Source organism: Mycteria americana, chromosome 7, assembly GCF_035582795.1.
Source record: "Mycteria americana isolate JAX WOST 10 ecotype Jacksonville Zoo and Gardens chromosome 7, USCA_MyAme_1.0, whole genome shotgun sequence".
Lineage (NCBI taxonomy): Eukaryota > Metazoa > Chordata > Aves > Ciconiiformes > Ciconiidae > Mycteria > Mycteria americana.
This window is the reverse complement of record NC_134371.1, coordinates 69,649,271-69,676,499: the sequence shown is the minus strand read 5'-3', so window position 1 is coordinate 69,676,499 and position 27,229 is coordinate 69,649,271. Positions and strand designations below refer to the sequence as shown.

At 42.3% G+C, this 27,229-nt stretch overlaps 1 protein-coding gene across 2 annotated transcripts in view; it reads left to right on the top strand.

The window, feature by feature from the left end:
- The window catches only part of NEGR1 (neuronal growth regulator 1), a 304,619-nt gene that overhangs the window by 146,849 nt on the left and 130,541 nt on the right, over positions 1–27,229 (top strand). The gene's annotated exons all lie outside the window — the stretch shown is intronic.

Genomic DNA, 27,229 nt, shown 5'->3' with positions numbered 1-27,229 from the left:
TCACCGCGGATCAGGACCCGACTGTCCTTGGGGACAGAACAAGGCCACAAGATGTGCTTTGATGATAATGCAATAAAAGTATAAAATAAAAGGCGACCGATGGATGCAGTGAGACAGACGCCAGAGCGCAATCTGTCACGCAGAGTTTGCAGGTGGCACGGCCATCAGCTGCGCCGGCACCCCAACAGCCCGGCTCCAACTTTCCTACGGGACTATTTTGATGAGAGTTTTAAAGGAGGAAAATGAATTGGTTTGTGGGCTCCTTCAGAGGCGGCTCCTCGAGGGCAGCCTGGGAGAAGGCACAAAAATGCTTCATCCCGTGGTGCCTCAGCAGCGACGGGCAGGGTGGCAGGTCGCTCCTGGCAAAGCTCACGCTCTTCCCGGCGCAGCTCAGCTGCAAGGGAGGATTCACCAGGGCGTTTTGTACCCCTTCAGCAGCCCCACAGCCCCGGAGGTCTTCTTTCTGTTCCCGTAGCACTCGGCTTACCTGCCTGCACGGATGGCTCCTACCCCCGTGAAGCTTTAAGTATGAAGTTTTCTGTAAATCTCATTGGCATTTAAAAGTGCAGTATTTCGTCTGAGCACCTCAGGTGTCTTCTCTGGTGCGTGCCATCACAAGCATTGCTATAAAAACAAGAATTAACTCATCAGCTTACAAAAGGCAAAATTAGAACGAATAAAGCAATTTTTCAAAAGTGGAAATTCTATTAGATTTAGAGATTTAATAGAAATTCATTAAAACCAAAATTTAGGGAATAAACCAAAGGGAAAAAACCAAAATAAGGGAAATTAATCTTAGGGAAATTAATCTTAGGGAAATCTTAATCTTAGGGAAAAAACCAAAATAAGGGAAAACAAAATAAGCTGATTTTGCATTAAAATCCATAGTTTTTGTTTCCTCCAGACCAGTTTTCCAACAGAAATACTAAGATCCCAATATTATTAATGAGAACAGTCCATTTATTTCCATGAGACTGTTTTCTGTTCTAAGCGCTGCAGAACAAGTGTCAGTTTTACAAGCGTGGAGGTAATATTTATTGTATTGTTCCAGGGTGACCAATTCTTAGTTTTGATTGTCTTTATAATAGTTAATGCCCTCGTGCAAGGGGCTAAAAAAAGAGTTGGAAATAAATTGCGTGTATAAAACATATAAACAGGAGCTTAAAATTAATTAGGCTAACTACAAGTATATAGAGAAATAATAACTCAGTAGTTAAAAATATGCATAATTATTAAGGGATTGCAGTTATATCTTCAGAAATGCAAAGTATAACCTAAGGCTTTAACTTATTAGTCTTTGGTGTAATCGTCATTAACATTTTCTTTTGCATTTTTATGAGTAATAAAGCAATGAATATAAACCAGAGGAATTTAAATGGCAATCTCTATTAATCCATATGGCACACCAAAATCCCTTACAAATAACGTGTATGAAATGCTTCTCAAACTAATTATCCTTAACCACTGGACCTTTAGACCCCGATGGTTCGTAAGAATGTTAGACTGTAGCTCTGAAAGAGCTAAGTGTGTTTGTTGCATAAAGAACATTATTTTATTAGTACAGCCAAAAAGCCATCATTTAGTCATTTTTATAACCTTCCTCAGAGGCGGCTGTTGCGTGAAGACCCGTGCACGTACTGTTTATGTGGCGGGGGTTGTTCCTGGACTGCAGAAGTAGTTGTAAACTATGGGACTGGGGAGCTGGAATGAAGAAGCTGTGACAGTATCAATTATTATTTCAGTTGTATATACACACTCCGCTACTCCAATATTATTTCAGTTGTATTTTATGTAGGAAGTAGGGGCCAGCTCCATGAAGCATATCCAGAACAAGTGAGCCATTTTCAAGACAAAGTCAAAAAAAATCACTGTCCCTGTATTTTTTCTTGGGTAGTTCTCTTAGCAAGAAGGGAAAGCTGCTGAGCTCCCTGCTTGTAGAGAGAGGTCCTGCATCCGCTGAGCAGCACAGCGGCATCAGCAGCGGTGGAGGATGCCCCATCCCATCTCGGTGACGACTGTGGCCCTTTCTTTCCATTCCAGTTCATATCTTTATGTACATATTACCATAGATATTAATAATTATCAGCCGTGCAGTGGATGCGCCCTGGATCGGATGCGAGTGACACCAATCGCTCGTCCCACACGGGTGGGATCCCACCTTGAATCAACACTGGGGTTTGCACAGTAGTTTACCCCCTTCCTACTGTCATTACCTATCCAGCGGACCTGGATGGGGCTTGTGCATGTAAGCACTGCCAGTCAGGTCGCTTTGTACTTACACTGCTAATAAAGCCACCGCTTCACCTTCCGTGTGCTGAGACTCAGGAGGTAAGGATGCAAGCTCGATGGGTCCTTTGAGATGGAGATTGACCCGTCTGAAAGTAACCGCGACGGTAAAGGAAACATCAAACAGCTAATTGGTGCTATAAGCTTATATATCCTTTCCTGGTGAATAGGGTTCACAGGGATGATATAATAACATTTTACGGAAGCAGTTTTATGTTTCCTTTTAATATTGTTCATGGCTTTGTATTTCAAGATTAGAAACAACTTCTGCTATTGGGGAGAAATAAATGAAGGGAAAAGCAGGTCTTTTGCCAAAGTAAAATCATTCAGTCAAAGGGCTGGGTTTCCTTTTACGTTGTGAATAAATGATCAGCAGCAGACCTAGAGCAGCACATGAAATAACAGGAGAGAAAGAAAATTTAAAAGCAAAGTCTTAGCCCTTTAAAATTCCTCTGCCCTACAGGCTGTATTCTGTCGAGTAACATTGAAAGAAGACCTTCTCCTGAAAACAGCGGAGCTGGAAGAGCCAGGGGTGTGTGCATTGTGTCACAAATTAAATGAATGAAGACTTATGTCTGATGATAAGCTCCCAAAAAGGTTCAAACTCCAGATTGCAAAATTATTTGCTATGAAACTCCATTTTAAAAGCTGTGTAAATCCAACTCTCTCTCTTTTTTTCCTTTTTTTTGGGGTGTGTGTGAGGTCTTTCTACACACACAGATCCAGTAGCTGTCATTTTGAATATCCTCTTCTCTGCTATTTGGGCTGACAGTTTCTGAACATATTCATGTAAGTGTTTCAGAGAATAAATGCATTTTAATGGGTTAAAGACGCCTTAATTTCCACGAGTAAAACATAGAAAGGTAACCAGTGAATAACCGTGGCTGAAGGCAAGCAGCAGCCTCTCCATCACCGTCCCAGGCGTGGTACAGGGAGCAGCGGGACCTAGTGGGGTTTGGCCTCAGTCAACCAGGAGTCTCTGGCAGAGCCTGCGGTTGAGTTTCAGTCTCCCGAATCCCTGCTCAACGCCTTAACGAGACCACCAAGTCAAGGCTAGATCCCTGTTCCTTATTACATAGTTACACCTTTTTGTACCCAGAAAATTAATCAAGATAGTTAACAAAAAAGTAAGAGGCCTAATGTGTCTTTAGCCCACATTCACATCAGTGAAAGAAAAATCACATGAAAGAGAGGAGGATAATCCAGGTAACTTTATTTCAGTGACCTTATTAAAAAGAAGTGAGAATTATGAAGTAATTAATTAAAAGTTTAGAAGGTAGGAGTTTGTAATCAACTCAATCTACCTCAGTGCCAGATGCTTGATCTGCGAAGTCATGAACTGCAGATGATTTAAACATCAGATGTTTGCCATAGTAACGTAAAAAAAATGAAATACCTCTTACCACACTATATTGCTCATAATTTTTCAAGCAAAAGGTTGCAATTTCTGCCATTTCTAATCTGACATTTATTCTACCAAAGTTTAAATTGCATCTTCCAAGCTGTGTTTCCCTTTCAATTTGCAAAAATATTAAGACATGTTTACCAATGTCCTTGAGAATTAATTTTGCCGCGGGGCAGAGCGACAGGTCACAGCCCACAGTCTCGGCTCTCTCCGTGTGTCAGGACGCAGTAATGATGCTGTTGCACCGTGTGGGGAAAGGGCAAGTCAGGCTTCTTGTTTGTGACTCCGGGGAGACGGAGGCCAGAACAGGGTGTTCCGAAGGACCTCAGCCGCCAAGGGAGGGCTACCAGCATGATTAGGAGAATAAAGACACATCTGAAAGAGATTGCTTCGTTTAACCTAGCGAAATGAGGGCTCGGGGAGAATTTTGTTATGCTTTATTAATACACTTGGTGTGGATCCCAGGAAGGGAAAACAAACATACCGGCTAAGGGAGAGCACTTTTACAAGACCAGGCAAATATAACTTAGCCATGTGTGAATTTTAACGTGAGATGAGGGGAAGGTACCGGTCCCCATCACGTTGCGGATGGGCTGTCCAGGGAGAGCGGCCAGGGTTCGGGACGGCGTTTCCCATGGGGGCTGGTGGGCTGGGGTGACCGTGATGTTGGTGAGTGAGGTTTGTGACCGTGGTCTTCCAACGACGGGATTAAGGATCCGAGAGCTCTGTTTGTCTCTTGAATGTGAACGAGGAGCCTGGCGATGCTCCTGGTGACAGCAGCGCCAGGATCCGCTGGCACAGTCCGGGTCGAGGGGTGTTTTTCAAGGCTGCATTTTGGTCTGTCATGGATGCACAGCTCAGATAGGTCCGTGGTTTAGGCTTTGAGGTGTAGATAACAGGCCTCATTCCCTTTGCCATGCCCTGTCTCCAACTCCCCACGGTCCCTGCTGCCCTTGCTTACGCCCGCTGCACCCTCAGCCTTCCCCGTTGCACAGGAGCCCGGTTCCTGGGTACATCGCTACTTTCCATCGGTACCAAAATGCTAATACCAGCGATCGGTGACACAAAAACTTCCTTGCGTTAGTTACTTGGCATCTTAATTTTTATTTTAAATCTAGCCCGTGCTGGGCACGTTCGGGGCTCCTCCTGGGACAGACCCTGTGCGTGTGAGACACGGCACTTGCTGCTGTTCTGCCCTCCCTGCATCGTCCCTCTCTGTACGTAATCTGCACTTGACACGGTGTGCGTGTAAATAATTCATTTATCTATGTAAATGCAATTTATAGATTCAGTCAAAAACCACAACCTATGTTTTTTATTTAAACATGTATGATATTGCCAAAGTAATACTCAAGGCCCTTTCTCTGTTTAATAAACCACCTTAATGTCCCCTAAATATTAATGTATTGATTTAGTCTTTGCAATGTTTGCAAAGTCTAATTTGTTTCCTCAATCAGCCCGAGGGACTTGCATTTGGAGCTAACGAGATAAATCTTACCCAAATTTATTTAAAGTGGGACAAAATAAATATGCAAAAGACTTCTAAAATCATATAACAACCACTTTCCAGCTAAAACTGACAATCCATTACTCCTTTAAATTGCTAGCACTCAAGTAGAATGTCAGTTTTCGTTATAAAATTAACTCGCCAGTGCCAGCCACTGTTATCATCTTGTCCCTGCTCAGCACAAGAAGAAAAAGACTTAGAAAAATTGTCCCAGAGGTGGAGGCAACTGCGTGAGATTTGCTCCACGAGAGAGGGCCCCCAGTGGAACGGCCCCCCCGCTCCAGCAAGCAGCATTCTTGGGCTTGCCTCTGCCAAGGGCTGCATCCACCGTCATTAATGCATCGTTAACGACTGATCAGAATGTTTTCTCCAGGATTTGTAGTTTTTATCCATTCATTTAATTCCTCCCACATAATTCCTCTCACAGCATTCAAATGAGCTGCAGGGGCTCTCTCTCTCTCAAATATGTATGAATGGCTTTTACCCTTCTTTAAAAGCCTTAAATCATGGAAAATGTTTGCATTAGCAGGTGATCTCATTTACAAGGATGTAAATCAGGAATATTTTATCTGAAGTAGAACAGGGCTGTACTAGTCTGAAACTCGTAATTCTGCAGTGTTGGAAGTGCTTTACAGCCATGGCTGCAGCTGAATTTCCATTATAAGCCTGAAATTTCCATCTTCGGAGATCTGTAGGCAAAGGATAATCTACACAAAATAACCATTTGCTCTCTGGTCCAAAGTATATTAGTTCTGTTACATTTGAATTAAATTGAATGAGTTGTTTTGTGACCTGTGAGAGTTTTGCAAAAGGTGTGTTCAGCAGAGTCCAAGGTGTCTTTCAGCAACTTCTTGCATTATACGACAACGCCAGAAGCAGAAGTAAGGAGGAAAAAATACAGGGTAAAGCAAAAAAAACCACCCAAAAATAACCAAACTTAAGTTAAAGAACATAATAATGTAATGCAAAGGGCAAAAATGTAGATGATGAAATTCTGAGTTTTGCATTCATTAGGTTGGTGAGGTTCTCCATTCCCTCCTCTGCCAAGCTGGAGAGGTGCATAAGCAGCCCGAGGCTTCTTGCTGGCACAGCATCTCTCGTCCTGTCTGAAGCATTGGTCTGGTAAGCTCCCACCCTCTAAACAGGAGACCTGCCTCAAATAAAACAAAACCAACCAGTTGGAAATGTTGTGTGAAAGCCAAGTTGTAAAAAAAGATTATGAAACTTTTAGAAAGAAAAATTTTAAGAATGATTTTGGAAAGAAAGCCAATTCAGGATGAGAATTTATGAGAGAGCGAGCTGGTGGCTGGCTGCGCCGTGCGGTGGGTCTCTGCTGGTTCCTACTGACATTAATGCAAATGCAGGTCAAATCTATTGTTCTGCATTAGGATGATCTAAAGTGAATGATGCGAACGAAAACTGTTGGGCCAGCTTTTAGTTTTTATTTTTATCCCTTTCTAATGAAAGTGCAGATAACCTCCACAGTCTTCCACATCTCAATGAAGAGACTTTTATTAAGGAATTTACAATCAGAAGTGTTTGGCTTTGAAAAACGTGAAAATAATTTCTCAGTTAGTACCACTCAGTCGGGGCTGTGGGTAGCCTTAGCAAGCGCTTCTAGAGCTCTGACAGCGTACCCCCTGCCTAAAGCGCTAGCATTGTGCTGGCCACTCGCAGAGAGGAGACGCCGACTTCACGACACGGTGTGTCTGGGCGTGGTTTGGAGCTATGGCAGCCCATTAGCAGAAAGTCTCCCACAGCAGAACGTGATGTGTGATTGCATCGTATAATGCAAGAAATTATCAAGTCCGCCACATCTGCTCCTTTTTAAAGATTTTGTATTTATTGAATATGCGTTTTTTTTTAAGAATTCATATCTATTGACTGTGCTGCTCCCATGGCAAAAATCCTGAACCCTGAACTCCATGGCAAAAATCCTGATGGTTTCACTCAAGAAAGAGTCAACGCTCATTGCAAGACTTGCTTGGAAGACTAAAATTGAAATGCTGTTTTTTCCATTGTACTACCTCAGAAATACAATTGTCATCTGAAAATAGAGTATAAATCACTAGTTAAAATAGATTTTAATTACAATTGCTTTATCCAAATGCAACTTCATTATAACAGATCCTCCAAAATGTTATTTGTAACTGTAATGAACTGCAGGAGTATTATTTTAAAGACATAAAATTTGGCTTATAACACTTTTAAGGGTTGGTTACATATAGCTACATACATGGTTTAGTGGTGGACTTGGCAGTGCTGGGCTAACGGTTGAACTTGATGATCTTAAAGGTCTTTTCCTACCTAAACCATTCTGTGACTCGATGTTCTTCTGACTGCCCTTACTGTGGGCTCTGTTATTCCCTCTCTGAATGCCTCTTTGCCGTCCTGTTGATTCAATTAAAGGCAATTGGGCTGGCCTGGAAAAACTGAGATAGTAATTATTTTGTTATTCATTGCCATCGTTTCCACATTGCAAGTGTTTTTGGAACTCTGTACCCTGAGTAAGCTGTATAATATTTTATTGAGCTTTCTGCTGCCTGTCACGGTGAACACTGCGATTACTGTGATTTATCTGATTTTTTTTCCATTGGATTTCCGTTATTTCAACTTCTGTAGTTTTAGATTGTCAGTTGTCAGGAGAAAAAAAAGGTGTCCCATGTTTAGAAGTTTAATTTTTGCTTGGAGTGATGTTAACAAAGACAGTCAAATAGCCTTGGAGCGCATTGGAGACCAATCTCTGCAACTCTTACTCAGAGTGTCATCTTTTTCATCACCTAGATTTGAAAGAGGATGTAAAAAATATCCCACCTGATGCAGGGTAGATCTAGAACATGCTGGTTTTATCTTGCGAAAAGGGATTTAATCTAAATATTTAATGAGGTCTTCATAAGGAGGTGCAAAAACACTGATTATCCTCAAATGAATTTCCAACATTTTTGAAAATCCTTACCTTCTGTCTCTCTAAGATTGAGAAGCAAACACTGTCAAAGTATTTTAGGGTCAAAACTTTGGCACGGTAAGATTTTCAGTAAATTCTTCCTCACAATATTCTAATTAATGCAATCAAAATGTGCAATATCAGGAATTCTGTTCATTGTAATCAATGAAAACAGAGCTGGGGAAGGGTCTGGAGCACAAGGCTGATGGGGAGCGGCTGAGGGCCCTGGGGTTGTTGAGCCTGGAGAAAAGGAGGCTGAGGGGAGACCTCATCGCTCTCTACAACTGCCTGAAAGGAGGGTGTAGAGAGGTGGGGTCGGTCTCTTCTCCCAGGTCACAAGTGATAGGACGAGAGGAAATGGCCTCAAGTTGCGCCAGGGGAGGTTTAGACTGGATATTAGGAAATTTTTCTTCACCGAGAGGGTTATCAAGCATTGGAACAGGCTGCCCAGGGAAGGGGTTGAGTCCCCATCCCTGGAGGTATTTAAAGGACGTTTGGATGAGGTGCTTAGAGACATGGTGTAGTGGTGGTTTTGGCAGTGTTAGGTTTATGGTTGGACTCGATGATCTTAAAGGTCTTTTCCAACCTATATGATTCTGTGATTCTGTGAAAACATAGATCTGTATATGAAAACCATTTCTATAAAGACAGGATGGAAAGAACCTGGAAGATAAAACAAAAGGACACATCAAACTTCCTTCCGCGGTGGCTAACGCGCGGCGGCACGGCTGCGTCCCTTCATCGCGCGACCGAAAGCAGCATGTCTGCTGTATGTCTGCGTGAAAGACTGAGGTCAGCATCTTGCTTTTAGCCTGATTAAAACTAATAACTTCTGACATACTAAATATCCTGACTGAAATACTATAATCTGATAAAAACCTTTTGTCAAGTCCAGTTAACGTTTAAAAGGGGAGACAAATGGAAACTGCGCTGAATTTACGGGTTTCCCAAAGAGTGAAACTTTCCCTGCAGCATCCCTTGTCTGCCGATGCCGCTGAAGATGCGGCACCATAACTGTGTCCGTATGGACTTTTAGAAGCAATCACTCATTTGAAGTAATAAATATCTTATTCAAGGCTCCAGGGTGCCAGTGGTAATTAATTTTACCATGTATACAGTTAAATGGCACCTCAATGGCATTACGGTTTGTTCTGTGGGAATCCCGATGCTGACTAGCCGTCCTTCCACCTCCCGTCGTTGGCAGAAAGCCTTGGCCCTGCCCTCCCAGGCGCCGGAGCCGGGCGGCGTGCCCGCGCTCACCCTCCTGCTGCTCACCCGGCTGCCACTTATTTTCACTTGGATTTGGTGTTGGATGCCGCTCCTGAAGATGGGGAAGTAATGCACTGCTTACTGGCGAGGGGCGATGGACGTTTGTGGCACTGCCGGGCTCCTCGGCTCTGCCATGAGAAAGGCGACTTTATAGAGAGGAATTTAAGGAGCTGGGAAAGTGTTAGAAATATTGCTTGAAGCTAAGTTTCTGTTTTAAAGAGGTAACGGAACAATGAGATGAGTAGGGAATCTGAGCTATCGGACCAGCAAGTGCCATGCAAGCTCCTTGACAAAGCTGAAAATGAAACTTGTCTTGGGCAAAGCAGTGTCATTGCAGCCGCTTGCTCACCTGTGAATATTTGTTTTCTGTAGTTATTTACGGTGGGAAAGGAGCAATGCTTTGAACATAAACATCTAGCCATTAAAAAATACTTTTTAGGGCAAGTCATTTAGACATTAGAATAATTTCTCAGGGAAAAAAGGGAAGCATGACTTTCACGAACGTCTTTAGAGAGAAGAGCATCACGGAAACCTCAGGACAGAACCAGTTCTGTGTGTTGTGTTGTGTTGTGTGACAGGACCTTGCTTGGTTAACAGCGAAGACTTTGAGACTTACACGTTCCCTTGCCACAATAATAAAATTCCAAATTACTTTTAAACTGCTTACCTGGCTATATTGCAGGTTAAGTAACTGTAATTATGAACACTGGAAATACTGTTCCAAGTATCAGTACAGGCAATTCTAAGTTTATGAAGATAATAAAAATAACTCTAACTATAAAAGCAATAAATATACTTATAACACTTCACCTTTTGAAATTATTAAAAAATAAGTGCAAGTTTTCACAAACACATTATTTTATTGAAATGGGAGGTGGAATTAGAATGATGTCCTGCAAACTGGGAGTGAGCTAGCCTAGCCTCCGTTCTGTTTTCGCTTCTGCATCTGTGTCCAGTCCGTGTGATCTGGTTTCCTGGAGGTGTGGGGATCATATTCACCTGCCTGTAAGGGATAGTGCCAGCCAACCTAAATTCACTGAGCTCCACAAAATGCTTTAAAAATGTTCAAGCTGGAAATGTTTTATGTGAACTACAACATGATGCATTCTGAGAACAGAAAAAGTAGGCAGAGTTAATTCTAAATCACAGTGACATAATACTTGCAAGAAAATCTGAGATACCCAACATGCAGTTCTTAGACATTTGATTGCTCAAAAGTTTTAACAACTTGGGAAATAGCTTCTGCACCTTGACCATGGCTGTCGCTGCGTACCAGCTGTCTCGGTGCTGGCAGGCACGGCAGCGCTGACGCAGAGGATGGAGCCGTGCTAATGCCTTCCTCCCCTGCATCACCCATCCCCTCTTGCCTTCCACCCCCAGTTTTGCTTCCCATTTCTTACTGCAGACCTAGAGGGGTGGGCTGGAAATGGCGTAAAAAAGAAGGGGGCAGTAGTTTCTCCTGTGGAAACACAGCTAGAACAATACAACGTGACGGCAATAATACCCGAATTTTTGGTACCTCAGCATCAAAGAGAGGGCAGTTTGCTAATTCCTGTACTCCCAGCTCATGGTGCTCTTTGCTGGGCATTGTGACCTTTCTGAATTTGCTTGCACTGTAGTGATCAGAAATATTGGAAACTTATTCCTACAAGGAGTAGTTCATTTATATTAGCTATAGACTAAAATCAATGCATCGACAATAAGTAAATAATGATTGTCCTTCTGTAACTGTATTCTTTTTAAACTGAAATTAAATTTCCATAACTATTGCGAAATAGAGAAAAGTATTGCCTTCCGTTTTACAACTGGGGACCCTGACAGGCTTGAGAGGATAAAATCAGACTTATTTCATGGTTTGAAATTGCCCTTTTGATGTTCAGCAATATGAAAATCCAGCCAGTAAGGCGCTACTGGAGAGAAATAAAACTGTTGGATGGTTTCACCCACATTTATTTTTAAGGGAAATGTCCATGATCATGTAGCAGATAACTGGCAGGAATAGGGGAGACTTCAGAGTTCTTGTCTGTTTATACTGGCTATCAGTAATGTATATACTAGGGTGCCTAAGCACATACAGGTGGATGTGTATATGCAAGTTTGTTGTTGTATATATTCATATTACGGGTCGAATTATGGCATAATTCAGTATGAATATGCTGAATGTGGAGGTTGAATACGGAGAGATGTTTCGTAGATTTGCCTTTCCTTACAGATGACAGCATTCTGTAATTGCAAAGAAACACTACGTTAGCAGTATAGATCTGTAACTGAATAACTATTTATAACTGATACGGAAAAGCTTTGGATCTGTTCACCACTTTCCTTTTATTTTTTGAAGGTAATTCTGCACATACGTTGCACTTTATCTAACAGGTAAAAACTCTGTGCCATAAATCCAACCAGTTGTAAATGTCAATATTACAGACTTAACCTAAAAACTTTGAAATGAGTGTCTAGAATTTTGAAACCCCATTAAGCATTAGTCTTATTGGAATAATTAGATAGTAGCATCTGTAAAAGTGTGAAATGTCATTTGGGCTCTTCAGAAACCTGTTGACAAACCTGTTCTAGATTTTCTTTTCTATGAAATTTAAATAATCAAGCTGTCTTCTTTGAGTAACAGTGCTGTAATTAGTCTCTAACATTTTATTCTTCCACGTACAGTCTTTGCCTATGTACTCTGCTTCTGTTTCTGTGCACTCCTACAGAAGTGGAATTATGTATGCTAATATTTTAAAAGGTATTAAAGCGAGGAAAAGCAAAGGCTGCATGCAACAGAAACATGGGACTGGGCAATCTGCTTGCTTTTGAGGGAACAGCCTGCCTCGCTCCTGTCGTGGTCTAAGCCGCTTCTGAGGGTTCCTCCCTCCCGATTACGTAGGGGCTTCAGAGGCACAGACTATCAAACCCGCCGTGGCAGCATGCTGCTGCAGCTCGTCAAGGGAACACATCCCACGCTGCGTACTCTCCCGTGTGCTTGGTCTCGTAGCTCTAAGGGAAAGCCACGCACCTCTCCCCGAGTCCTGGGTAAATTTGAGCAGGTGATACGCGATACACGCAGAAACGCCGGGGAGCGTTGTTTGCAGTGATGACGAGCGTAAGGCAGGCTAAAGGAGCCTGTCGCCCAAAAACGCGCATTCAAGACCTTGTGTAAGTTATCCTGTAACACTCTGGATTGTTCGGGCTGCCTTGATGAAGTATTAACAAAGCTCTTAGTTTTAATGAGTTAGATTTGCATTAGCAGCGTTACGTTTTAAACCGGACTGTTATTTAAAAATACCATTGTCGGCCTTTCCATGCATGCTTTCTTTCAGTAGCACCAAGCCAGATTTTACTGTTTGAAAAACATTTATTTATCCCCTCCCACCTCTCCTCCCCATCCCAAGCTGGGAGCTTGATGCTCTCCAGGTGAGAAAGCCCAGCCCAGCTCTTCCTGGCCTGCGCAGTGCCACGGAGGACAGGGACCTCGGAGGCCGGGCGCTGCCTTCCTCCCTTCCCATCACCACCATTTGGTGGTGGCAGAAGCCCACCAGCGGCAGAGCAGACCGGGCTGCTGGGCGCGGGTCTGCGGTGTTGCTGGTGATGAATATCCAGGGCCAACGGTTGTGTCATCCCTGCACGCCGGCGGGCATAAATCCTCTAAGAGGCTGTTTGCCTCTAAAGTATAAGGAAGATGCTGCTTTTCCATATGGTGTGAACCCAAACATTGGGTCTTATTTTGCTTTCGTGCCTATGCTCTAACATAGTCTCACTCTAGAAAAGGGTGAGAAGAAAGCAGAAACCCAGCCAAGCCTCACGCCTTGCTGCCCATCTCTTTCTGCTCCCACTGGAATTTTTTAAAGCCTGTGTTATTAGTTTTGATTACACAAAAATCAGCCCACTTTCAGGTCACTTACAGGGGTTTTTGGCTGGGGTAAGGACTGGCTGGCCCAATAAATGAAAACAAGACCAGCAAGACAGAAAATGCAAGATTATTTGGCATTTTTATGGTTCATCATTGGGAAAAGATGGGTTTTTTTCATAGATGAGAGAAGGTGTTGGGAGAAGTAAGTGGGAAAATGTCAGTTCTCATCAGTGGAGGCTAAATCAAGTCCATAGTTTACCAACTATGTGAAACAGGGTGCTTAAATGTAAGTTTAAAGTATCAAAAAAGAAGAGGAAAATCTCTATCCAATAAAGGGAAATGGTATTAGGCAATATTTTGTGTTGCTTTTTAACCACTAAGGGAAAGATTGGTATCTGCATGATGGATCTCCGTTGCTGGTCCACTGATTCTGTATTTTTGGGCCAGTCATTCAGCATGGATGTCCCATTCAAGCATCCCTTTCTGCCAGCATTCTTTGATCCCACAGAACAGAAGGAAGGGGAAAAAAGTCTGCTCCAGACTGAAACCGCAACTTCATTGGTCTTGGGTTTTTGTTTTGTTGCTCGTGTTTAAAAAGAGAAAAATCCTGAGCGCTGGCGTAGTCAGGAAGAGGCGCGGAGTCCTGGGGGAAGCCAAGCTGGAACACGTTGAGACGGTTCTCAAAAGAGCAGCTGAGAGTTAACAGAGAAACAAAGCAGTTCTGCTCATGTTAAATTTAATTATAAATGTTTGGCAACAGCTAACGCAAAAGATTTTTTATACTTTTAGCAGGCAGTTGACAGACATTTTTTAATAAAATAAAAAGCATTTGAAGTGTACAAGCATGATATAGGGGACATATTCCTGGTTACTGTCTAAGGGTGCATTTTCATTTACAATATGACCTTTGTCACTGAAGATGTCCCAGGATGAAGCATAAAGAACTGGTGATCAAAAAGCTAAACACAAAATCGAATGAAGTAAAATTAAATGAGAAGGAAAATGTAAGGATCATTCCCCGTATGCCTTTTCACCAGTAAGAAATGGCTAAGTATAATAATGAAATATAACATGGCATTGATGTAGAGCATGCCTTTTGTTTTGTTTTGTTTTAAATGCTTTGCTATTGATTTTTCTGTGTCAGGCTCTTCCCACGCTTTTTTTTTTCTTTGAAGAAGTATCAGCTGTAGGAGTGAAACTAGGCCAAGCACAAGTAGAAGTGAAGTTGGAGTTATAAGCAGAGAGAGTAGTAAACTTTGGAGGACTTTGATAGAATACTTGCAATAAAACAAGCTGTATGCTTCATGCTACATTTCCATATTTAATGCTGGAGAAGCTGATAGCATAGAGAATTTGTTTTGTCTTTTATTTCCTCATATGATGCATAATACTTAAATCTGCATTACATGCTGCTGCTGTGCTTGTAGTCGTAGTCTGCTCTGAAGAAATTGTGAAGTAAGCTTGTATACCTGCTTTTAAATTAATGACATCCTTGAGAGGTGGCATTATTATCCAGAAGAGTGTAAAGGACTATGATTTATATCCTTTGTAGCTAGCTCTGCTTCAGCAAAAGCTGATGCATGATGTCTTAGCATGCTAGACTATTTCATAAAGCTGAGTAAATTATACATAGGCAGAAATATTCTACCTCCAGTGACCAGTCCATTAACAAAAATCCATAAACAGGAAGGGGTAGAAAGATTTCATTAGGAAAACCAGATGAAAGAGTGAAATGCACGAACCTGGAGTATAACAACTGGAGACTCCGTCAGAGAAACTGAATATTCAGTCTAAGAGGAGTTCCCTTCGCCTCAGAAACAGCCATAGGGTGGACTGAAAACATGCAGGAGTTTTCTGGAAATACACAGGACTCTCAATCCAGTCTCTTCTATAGTTTACCAACTAAGTCAATATACACACACAAAATGCTAAATGAAGATGGGACCTCTTTTCCATTCATACTAGGGGCGGTATCTCTAGATATGTATGGAAGAATGTATTTGCAAGAGAATCAGTCTTGAAATAAATACCTGTATTCACTATACTCTTCCTTGTGAGGTTTTTACATTGAGACTGTCTCTTCTCTCGCCAATGCTCAAGGGTAATTCCCATTCATAGTGAAGCCCATTAGGATAAAAAATATTGTCCATGCAACTGAACAACTCACAAATAGGACAGTCCATTGCCAAGGATTTTACTGTATCTGGGTACTGTTTCACTTTGGTGTGTCTTCTACTGAGCTATAGCAAACTTTATCTGCACTGCATAGGTGATTTAATTAAATGAAAAATAAGAATTGTGTGTTAGCCCTTTAAATCCTACCTCCAGTGTATGAAGTTACGATTCTTCTTGAATTTATTAGATGGTATATCTTCTCTTGTTTTTATGAGCTGGGAACATGCAGAAGAAAAATATTTTGTACTATGAGTGGTGTTGGATTCATGGTTATGGGAGAATTACCAAGAATGAACAAGCATGGGGATGGATTTATTAAAGAAGTTCCTTCTCATATGCTGTCTTCTTTTTGGAATCCTCTACAGCTTAATTTTGATCGTATAGCTTAAGAGAGGGTAAGAGAGGATGATGACAATATCTGATATTCGCAAGCAGCAAAATCCACCAGTTGGAAAGAGCAAAATCAAATGCATATCTTTAAAAAGAACTCATAGTGCTAATTTAGGAAAACTTCTGGAAAGGGCTGAAAACAAGTGAAAAGTAAAGTTGCAGATTCATACTGTAATAAATTGTAAGAAATTTGAAAGAAAGCTTTAAAGGATATGGATTAAATGTTTCCTGCCTGGAAAACCTGCACTTGAAAAAGTTTGTCTTTGCTTGTACAGCTTTCATAAAGATGTAAAGAAAACTTTTTCAGTTGTTATATATCAAACTGTTATATAATATATGACAGGTATATATTCAACTGTTACGTATCGGTCGTTATATATTCTAGGACAGCAAATGCAGAAGTCACCTCATCTGAGACATCTGGCAAGGATGCAGGGGTGCATTCTCTGCAGGGGAAAGAAAGATGCTGCTCTTCCCCGTTCCAGCACTTGAAATACTTTCATACTGAGGTTTAATTTAGGAGGCTTTAGTTTTCTAAATGGGGCCTTCAAAAGAGGAAGCCGCCGTCTGGGCAGGCGCTGGCCCTGAGCCCCCCCTCCTCTCTGGGCTGCGCTCTCCCACCTCCCCTGCCTCTCCCCCGTGTCAGGAGCTCGGAGCTCTTCATCACCTTCACGGCCCTGGGTATGGGTTATTCTGTGGTAGCTTACCGCAGTGTCTCTGAGTAGCGGTTATACGAATAGTGAATTATTTCCGGGAAAAGTCTCACGGTTTGGGCATGTCTCAGTGTTTAGGTAGCACAGGAGCTGTTAGATGTAGAATAGCGGCCAGAATGTCCTATTGCTGGGGACTGACCTGGTGTCATCAAATAGCTGCAAATTTCGTCTGGCAATTGCCCACGTGTGGTGTATGAAGCAATAATTGCAATATCATTAACAAGTTGTAAAAAACACTTCAGTGGTGACTGAAAGTGTGACTTAATTTGAAATCCCTTAACAGGAAGAACAAAGGAAAAAAATTGTAATATGTAACTACATATTAACATCTATTAATACTTCGATTTCATTATATCCCATCCAGTAGGCGTGAGCAGCCAGAACCTACGAAGTGGGTCTCGTGGATCAGAAGTCATTGGTGTTCAATAAGCAGAATCCTGATTTTTATCTCGTGGTTTATTAACATCACTAGGCTAGATTCAATTAGCCCTTGTTTTGTAAGGAAAACTGAAAAAATAAGTCACCCAAGTAGTTTTTCATTTCGATGGCATGGCTTTAAGCAACTCTTGGAGCTGTCCTAGAACTACGCCTCTCTCTTCAGTTTTAGAAAACTGAAGGGAGGGTAATCCAAATCATTCTTCTCTTTTCTATTTCATAATTACAGTGATGATTCAGATTTTCACGATACATTAACTAAGAAAATATTTTGGGGTTTCCCACCAGGAGATGCGGTTATGTCAAAGGCCAGTATGTCTCAGTCTTCATCTAGCGCAAGGTATTGAGTCCAATCCGCACAGACATAAACCACCTCGCACAAGGAACTGAGCGAACGAATTTCGGAAGAGCAGCCCAGCGAGCCCCAGCCATCGCCATACTCGAACACAGCTGCAGACTCGCAGGATAAACTAAATTAGAATACTGTTTGTAGCAAACAGTAAATCGAAGCCCTCTCTGAGGCAATTAGCAAAATCAGAGCATCCTTTGAAGCAAACAGGCACGGAAATGCCGTCCTTGCACTGGTTTTTCAAATGCTTAATTTTGCAGCTTTCCTCAGCGTCTTACAGTTTGTTCAAAGGGCAGCGGAACCGCGTATCTAACACGAGGAGTTTCAGGAGCTGGTGGTGGTTTGGGTTTGTCTAGGGACTACTCACCCAGCTATACAAGCATATTTTCAGTAACGGCAGGGACGCATGAGGATTATGGAAGCCCCCCCGCGTAGGGGTGAGCTGCGCTCGCGGCCCTTTGGCTCCCGCCTTCCCTGCGGCGAGCGGCGGTGGCGACGAGCGGAAGCCGCCCTGGGGAGCGCGGAGGAGCTGCCGAGCAGGGATAACGGGGAAGGGCAGAAGGGGAAAACACGTTCATCCCCTGTCCTGCTTTCGGCTGAGATGGAGTTCATTCTCTTTATAGCGGCTGGTGGGGGGCTACGTTTTGGATTTGTGCTGAAGACTGTTGATAACACAGAGATGTTTTAGTTGTTGCTGCACTGGTCAAGGACTTTCGTCTACAACACTTTAGTAGAACTTTTACATTTTTACAGGGTTTATCTTCACATCGGACAATGCTCAGGCTTGGAATATACCTAAGGATTTTGTCTTCCTGTACCCTGTGTGACTAAGAGATATGTTGTTTCCTTTAAAGAACAAGTCATATAACACTAACTGTTCATTTATAGGAACAAATCTTTCACAGGAATGTTCTGAAGAGTTTCCTTAAAGGAACCATATAATGAAAACACTGCGACTTAAATTACTGGGGCTGTATTTCTTGCATATTATGATTTATGAAGCAGTAACAAGGATAATAAATGGTACAAGATCTTTTGCACCATACGAGAAAACTCTATAGCAAAATGAAAACCATATAGCATTGATTCTGAATACAATCCTATAATATGGCTCTAACTTCTGTTATACCTGCTTATCACAGATCTTTTATCCTAGCGATTCAGATAAAAGCTTAGTAATTTTAGCAAACAGAATAGCCTAGCCCCCTGGGTAAATTTTGAAAACCGTGCTCAGGGAGATGCACATACAAAATCTGTTCATTTACTACATTTTTTGGCATTCTTTTTTTCCATGTGATGTTTTGAACATTTATCCCTTCGGGTTAATATGTTCATTTAAAAGGAAAAAATTAAACAAAAATCTCACAAGAGAGATGTGAACTTGAATTTGAGTGGCCAGATTTGAATGGATAAAAAGGCGCTTCAGGAGCTGGATAAAACAGGCGCATTCATAAGCCTGTGATTTTCAAACCTGCCTCAAGGCTAACGGTGCTGAAGACATCACAGCGAGACAAAACGAATAGTTAATTTTTTTCTCATTTGTAAGGCTGTATAATACTAAGGGCTAAACTATAGAATTGTAAGATAGCTATTATATTGTCTCCAGCAGATTACTCGGTTTTGTTGTCTTTAGGATTCAGAAATGTTCTTATTTTATTTAGACTGAAATTTTAATCATCCCCACTTTGCATTTAAAACATGATATTATTTCCCCTTCTATCATCTGTAAGAGAAAACTGGAAAATTTCCTTAATAGTTGGCAGATTTGCTTTGTTATGTAAAACAGACCCTTGGCAAAAAAAATTATAATTAATACAACAGTTCCATTATACAATAAAAGGGTTGTTTTATAAAAAAAAATCTGTTTGAAATACTTCAAAGGAAAGACATTGTTTTGTTTTGATAGCGAACTGAATGTAGTTAGCACGCTAAAATATTTTGCCCATAAATATTCCAAAATCTCTCTCTGTGATAACAGCAAGCGCGAGGTGCAGCGTGCCTCTCCCCTTGTTCACAGGTAATGCTCCAGGCTTTTGCAGTTTAAAAGTATTTGCCGAAGTCTCTTTTCAGGTTATAACCTCTCTTTACGTTGAACCATTTTCTGCAGAGACACCTCTGTACCGCTAAAATGTAAGCATCACATTAAATAATACGGCTCTAATTGCTTCTGCCTTTCGGACTTCTCTGCTGATGTTCCGAATTCTGTTAAGAAGGTGTCCAGTTGAGTCCGTCTGCTCCAGTGAGATTTATTTTAAATATAAGACCGCTGAGGTATTGTCCTCAACAGCTTATTCTCTTTATTGTGAAAAAGGTTGAATAGACTCGAGGAATAAGATCAGTACATATGATAATTAATATTTAATACAGTAATATCAATATTATTATACTATAATATAGTTAATACAAATATTCAATGCAAGTCAGTTGAAGAATGCCTACAATTCTAGGTTTACAATAAGTGCTCTCTGTCACACATGTAATCTTTAGGTCCTATGGTAGTTCACTGCCTGACACTGTATTTAGCTCTAAAGCTTTGTAAGGTGCTGATTTTCTTCTAATTCACAGTGGACTGTACAATTTGCTTAGACAAATACACTTCTTGCTCACCGTGACTCAAAACCCAGCAATATTGGAGACTGCAAATTTCAGTTATTTCTAGTATCAGACTTGCCCAGCTTATAGAATCTTGGTTTAAAATAAAAATGAATATATGTGGTATCTATCTTATAGCCAACAAGCTTTCCTACCAAAACCAGCTTTGTAGATTAAATGATTTTAAGAGATTAAATGTCTGTCTATGGTACACTACAGGGAATATTGTAATAATGTTGGTGAAAAAAACGCGGATGTGTCTTTTAGCCCAAATTAGGGAGATGGAAAGAGAAGAGCTAAGTTTGGGGTTCACACAAACATGATGAAGCCAGGAAGGTTTCGCTCATAGATATTCGGTCCTTTCTGTCAAGAACAATGCAGTTGTAAAGCAGGTTCTGAAATCCTGATCCCCTTCAAGTCACTGTCGAGATTTCAAAGCCTCCATGCGAACAGGATCTTACTCACCGTATTTATCCCATGATATAGGCGGAGGGGTGCGACAGGGATAACAGACCCCTAAGTGATACACATGGGCAGATAATTAGAATAGCTCTTTAGAACTCAGTGTCTCGTGCCTTCAGCTTTGCAACTGGCCTTTTCTAAACAGCCTTTTTTTGAGCTAGACAGGATTCTGTAACCTGGAAAAGAAACACAGGGTTTTGGGTTAGATTGAACAAAACATTCATATTTCCCCAAGGAAATTTTATTGTTTTTCATTTCAATCCTCAAAACCAAAACTTTCCTTTCTCAGTTCTATGTGAACTGAATTTTTTTTTCAAGCTTAGGAATTCAGCTACTCATAAAAAAAAAAAATCCGTTATTTATCCAGACTTACCGTATGAGTTTCCAGATCTATAACGCAATGTTCAGGTAGGTTTCAAGTGAGATAAAATGTGACCATGGTGTAAATTCTCAGCCTGCTTTGTGTTCTGACTTTGCATATTTTAAATAAAAATTTACAGAAGACTTAAATTAAAGCAGTAAATGCATCCAGTATAACATTGTGGTTACATTTTCAGCAGGGTTCCTTGACTACATCCGAAGTATTTGAATGCATACTGAGTTTGTGAGCCCAAAATGAACAACCACGCGCCTAAACACTGGTTTTGCGTCCCTGCATTCACCCATGCATGCACCCATTTTATGAGTATAATTACATACAGCAGGGATGTTTATACGTATAAGTCTGATTCCAGCAAGCAGATGTAAAAATATTTAATTTTATAATGGAATTTCTGTGATATTTTTTCCAAGGCGTTTCCACATGTGGGGATTTCAAAGGAGTCTGGTTTATGCTTCGCAGTCGTGGCTTGCCCTGTTTGTCGGAGGAGCTGCCCTGTTTCTGACCATCTCTCCAAAACGCATCTCTTCGGTTCCTCTCCTCTGACTCCTCCTTTCAGTTGCCGTTCCAGGAGTGCCTGAGGCGCTCCGGGAGTGGGTGCCCCGCGCATTGCTGCACTTCACCGGTGGCTGAAAGCTCTTGGAGCAACCTCCAGAAACACGCTGCCTGTCGTGTTTTATTGCTTAATTTTCCAGACTTCTTTAAATCCCCTTCCAGTCATGGTGCATGAACTATGGTGACTTATTTCCTTCATAACTCTACTTAGAATAGATACGTGGAGTCTGTTATGAGCAAGAAGTCATTTCTTATTCAAAGTTTCCATTAATTTATGTAAACAAGCAGTTAACTTCTACCTTTCTGTATGGAGATATTCCTCCCTCATCACAAAAGGCAGGATTTTCTTTCCCCGTCACTGGGGCTCTCGGAAGGAGCTCTGTACGCCCCAGCGACATCTCAGCAAGCAGAATTGGCATTTTACATTAAAAAGGCATAACGCGAGAGGAAGCTATCTCCCTCCCCGTGGTGATAGATGGGAAAGCCGTATGAACTGACATGGGGAACAACTTCACCCCGGCAAAAATGATGATGTTTCCTTCTTAAGACAGGCCAGGTGCTGTTTGGTTTGAAATTCAAGCGTTTCCCTCTTCTTTTGTGGCTCGGTTTGATGGGAAACAATATCCAATACGCATTCCTGGCATCCATGAGATCTTGTGGAAATGATTATTTATGTGCTGTGTGTTTTTAACTTCTTCATAAATGCATTTTGATTGGCTTTATTATTTCGGGGGATTTTTTTTTATAATGTCATAGTAACACGAGAAAAGGTAAACAGTAAAACTCTCTGCCTTTCTCTACATTGTGTATTGGTTCATGTATTTCCTCAAAAATTTTTTCTACAATAATCAGTTCTGGTCCTTTTAAAGTCACCTTTTCTGTCTTTCCACTCTTTATCACCGATGTTAGAAACCAAATCGCTTCATTATTCCTTTATATCTCACGCCTTATTTGACTGAGCTAAGCTCTCCCTGGGCCATCCTCCCTGGCACATACTGGTGGCTGATCCTGTATTTCCTAGCGCTGATCTCATCAGCAACATAGCGATATTTACTCATCCAAAGTTTTCTCTGGCCACAACTAGAAACTTTTGCCATTTTGCCATGTGCTGATTTGGAAGCACCACTCACAATCCCTTATACTTGTGTGGCTGGAAGAGTAATCCATCTGTCTCGTCTTTGAGTCTCCTCCCCCTGCAAACGTGGCTCCCCTTGGCGTTAGGGGTGAGCCCAGCACCTTCCCTGCCACGACGCTGGCTACCAGCCCAACTTACCGCATTTACGACTGGCCGCTAGACCCAGCAGTGTCGGAACTTGACCACCTCATCAGGCACTCAAATATGGATTTATTCTTGGGTCCTCACAGGAAGCTATTCAGAGTCCTAGTGAGGTCAACGGATTTCTTCACGTGCCTGATTTAGCACAGACCCTCTGTGCCAGGGCGAGGAGCTCAAAACTGTGGTTAACATATTATCTTTTGCTTTAGCCATGATTCCATACTCTTTCCTAAATGAGTTTTAAAAATTAATTTGGTCACAAATAAAAACTTCCCTAACTCATTCACAATTTTTAATTATAATTGTATCTGCTCCTCAACTGCAGCTGCATGGATAAAAAGACCTCAACCGGTGAAGTGCTTTTAACGCTGTCAGTCTTTAGTATTTCCAGCATGGAGAAATTCATTAACATGGAGTCCCAAAACTAATATTTCTCAGGATGCTCTTAATAACCTCTGTTGCTATGCAGTGGAAAGAATAAAAAAAATGTTGAGTAAATCCTCAAACCCCACACTGCAAATACCTATTTCATCCTGACAGAAATATCCATTGATGATAATGTTTTATCATGAGGCTTCCACATTGCAAAGGCACCTTTTAACAGCTGGAAAAGTCTTGCTATGGCTCATCATTGATTACAATTGAAAGTTATCATAGCAACCTCCCAACTCTGAAATGTCCTAACTGTCCAAGGCTTCCTCAGGCACTCGCATCTGCACTGCTGATTTTTATTTTCACAGGAATAGGCATGTTGATGGGTAGGACAAGAAAGAGGTTTACCCACTCCATGTTGTTGATCTTTTTCTTGGAAAAAGATGAACGGCATAGATGTGGGTAAACTGAATATCACGAATGGCTACAAGGATTTCATTGTGCACACGCCCGTGATTTCCCTTGAAAATACCATTGGGCGAGAGGTTTTCCAGGCAGTACTTCAAAGGCTGTAGAACATCAGCAAATATTTTCTGACTGCATGCTACCATGTGTGTGTCCACATCAGTTCCTCCAGCCCCAGTATTCTTCTTGCTCCCACCGCTCACTTTCTTCTGGCTCTTCCGCACGCCAGCTGCCCTGGGTGGCCCTGCTGGGAGCAGGGGTGGGACCGGACCATCTCCAGAGGTCCCTGCCAGCCCAGCCCTTCTGAGCTCCTGCTGTCCTGTGATGTGCTTTCTCTGCTCTTAGGCTTTCCTCCTCCTCCCCTACGGGTCCTTCCCCGCCTCCTGCCAGCATCCCTTTTCTCTCCCCGGGTACCCGCAGGCTCCGTTACAGTGTCCCGAGCAGCACCCAGGGCAAACGCAGGACGATCTTGCAGCAGAGCGCGGAGTGCGTGACCCACGTTCATGCTGGCCATCTCGTGAGAGCCCCAGGCGAGGTCTCTCTATGTTCTTGTTCGAATGTCAAGGACTTGCTCCAGTGCCAGTCTGCGCCGTGCCTCCGACATTGCTCGCGTGCGCAGCGTAGACTTGTAAGGGGTGTTTGACAATGCCAGGCACACAGTGAAATTTAGAGCAGCACAACCACGCTGGTGGAGACGAGTGTTGAGCTGGTAACAGCAAGGGTAATTTAAGATTGTTTTCCAGTTTCCCATCTCTTCTGATTCAAGTTTGCGCATTTCTCAGTCTGGGCGAATCGGGCACATGGTAGTGGAGAGCTGTGTTGGCACACCTCCCAAAACTGCATGCGCCTTCCTTTCGGCCTTTGACAAAAAGCTAGCTTGAAAAAAAGAAAAACCCAACCCCCAAAAAAAACACTTTCCCAGTTCTCAAGTCTGTGCTAAGCCCCGAGCCGGGGTTATTTCCAGGGAGGTGTGTGAGGCAGCAGATCGGTTGCCCAGCTGGGTCCATCCAGGTGCCCCAAGAGGCTCTCAGGGCTTTTTTGTGGCTCTCCTTACAGAAGCGTGCTGATCTCCTGATGGAAATACCGGCCAAATAGGGTAGCAAAGGACATCTATGGACTTTAACCATTTCTACTGATGCTTCTGCCATCCTGCCACTGTGCCTTCTCCCAAAGGGAAACTGGCGTTGCCTTCATCATTGGCTCTGGCAACAGAGTATGCTTAGTCTTTTTTAACTTTGAAGTACTGCAAATTAATCTAGATGCTGGTTCACACTGCGAAATGGTTATTTACTTATGAATCTGGTATGTCACATAGTTACCCAGCATGGACGAGCTACTGCTGTAATTTTAACCTAGGATGGAAAGGTGTGCTCTGTATTAGCAAAGCAAAGTCATTAGCTGGATGCTGAAACCCTAATTAAACAGGATTTTGAGTACTCAGCTCTGGAAGTCCTTATTAGCTGGAGTAAGCTGCCTACTTTGAATGGTTGTGATCCTTGTGATACTTTTGCACAGTAGGACAGATTTGATTTATTTGTTGTTATTGCAGTCTTTAATAATCAGTGTAATTTATAGGGACAAGTGCATAGAATCCTTTTACATTTTTCATTTTTATTGATTTCTGTAAGCAGAGATATTCAGGGTGGTAATAATGTATTGTAACATAGTGTATATGTCACTGTAACAGTGGAAAAACAAATATTGAATCTATTGCTGTGATTCCATGGCTGAAATTATGGTAAAATTTTCACTTGGACCTTTCTTAGTCAAATTAAATACCCTAACAGGGAACTGCCATTCATTTGGCACTCAAATACTTGCTGGCCCAGAGATTACACTTGAGGCAATACTATAGGACTTTAAAACGTTATAGATTCCATTATTCGGACAATGCTCTGTTGAAAGTGCTGCTTCTGTTAATGAAAAGGCACGGGGTGATCCTGTCATCATCTCAAGGTTATGCTGGGCTGAGCATGTTGGTAAGGCAGAAAAACTCACTGCATTTTTCTCGGAAGAAATATAGTTTATAGGTAATACAGCAAAGGGTAAGAGGCTCAGTACATGAATACTTGAGAACCGCAAATGTCGTATAGAGCAGTTCTGTAACCATTTCAGAAATAAAACCTCGCCTACCTCTCTTTAGGTTGAACAAACACTGGTTTTGTTGGCTGAAGCCTTTAAGAGCACTTGGAGTTGGAATAGTTCTAGCTGTAGGGTCAAAACGCTTATTTGTTGTTGATACTGTTTTCAAAAGCCGCATCAAAATAATATTAAAGTTGCAAAGTTAGGAACCTGGAGCAAACTCATTTTTCCCTTTTCGCGCATAAATGGTAAGATAGTCTGGAACGCCACGGTAACAGCCGGTGCCCGGGGCAGGGTGGCAGCCAGCAGTACGCGTCCGCCGGTCCTCCCTGGCTGCTCCCCCAGCAGCCAGGCACTCAGATTCTGTCAGGAGCTGCTGCCCGCGCTGTCCCTGGTCGGGTACCCAAAACTGTTGGGCAGGTAACAGTTTGATTGTAATTTGCTGTTAACTGTCTGTAAAATGTGAATATTAATAATCCCATTAATCCTCATTAATACTAATGCTTCCCGTGTCACTGGAACGTCACGAAGATTAAATCAGACCACTCGCAACACGTTTACGTGCGACGGGAGCAGTTCTGCAGAAACTTGAGAGAAGACATTAATAATGTGGAAAGCAATTCCAAGTTTAAATGTTAGATAACCATTACTAATTTCTAGGCTACGTAGTGAGAACAAAAATAAATACCGAATAAATACCTACAAACCGAGGTAGTTCAGGGAACAAGCCTTTATTCATTCGAATTGAGTCAATTCATTCAAAAGTCGCTCAGTATATATTAGCAGTCAGTGTAAGCAGAGAACCATTTTCCTGAGTAAAACCAGTGTGTGATCGGGTAACGAGAGGCGTCCCTCGGTGTGCAGGAGCACGCGAATGCATTAGGACGGTACTCGTGATCTGAGCTGTCTCAGAGCTGCAGGCAGAAACGCGTGTGAGTTGAGCGTGACGTCCGGACAGGGCACGGGGCTCCTGCGGGCTTCCTCCCTGGTGGGTCCCTCGTCCTTCCTCTACCTGCTGCATCCTCCTCCTCCTCCATCCACGGAGACCGGAGCCCAAAGCAAAGCAGATCTTTCCCCCGCTGGTCCCCGTGTGCAGAGACCAGACCCCCTTCTGACCCACTTCCATCAGGGCGCTGGAGAGCGTTGCTCCTCAGGAGGGGGAGCCGAAATAGGGAAAGATCAAATTAAATGCCGAGATGCATCACACAAGCTGGTATAATCACAAACGGGTAGCATTTGTCCTCGAACTTCTGAAAGCAGTCTCTGAATCTTGACAAATTGTTTGGGAAATCTGGGGGGAAGACAAACCCCAGTATTTAGTTTTAAAAAAGCAATCAACAGAAGGCCCCAGAAAATATAAAAAAGTGGGCTTAACTGTTGACCTGAAAAAAGTCTGGAATTCACATGTTAAAAAAAGGGACTCTCATAAACACTCAAATGGTAATAGATGATAAAGAGCACCATTCATTTCTAAGGCAGGCGCTATGAAGGACCAGTCTAATTTCCTTCTCTGAGAAGGTAACTCGCCTCCCGGGAAAGGTCAGGCAGCAGGTGGGAATCGCATCTTGACGTTAGAGTGATGTTCACACAGGCGGTCCTGGCTTTCTCTTCCAAAAATTAAAGAAAGACAGCCCAGATCAAATTGCTGTAAGGGGGGTACACAGCTTGTTAAAAATAACACTGAAGGAATGATTGTCAGTAATTCACTGCCTAGCGGGAAGACGTATCG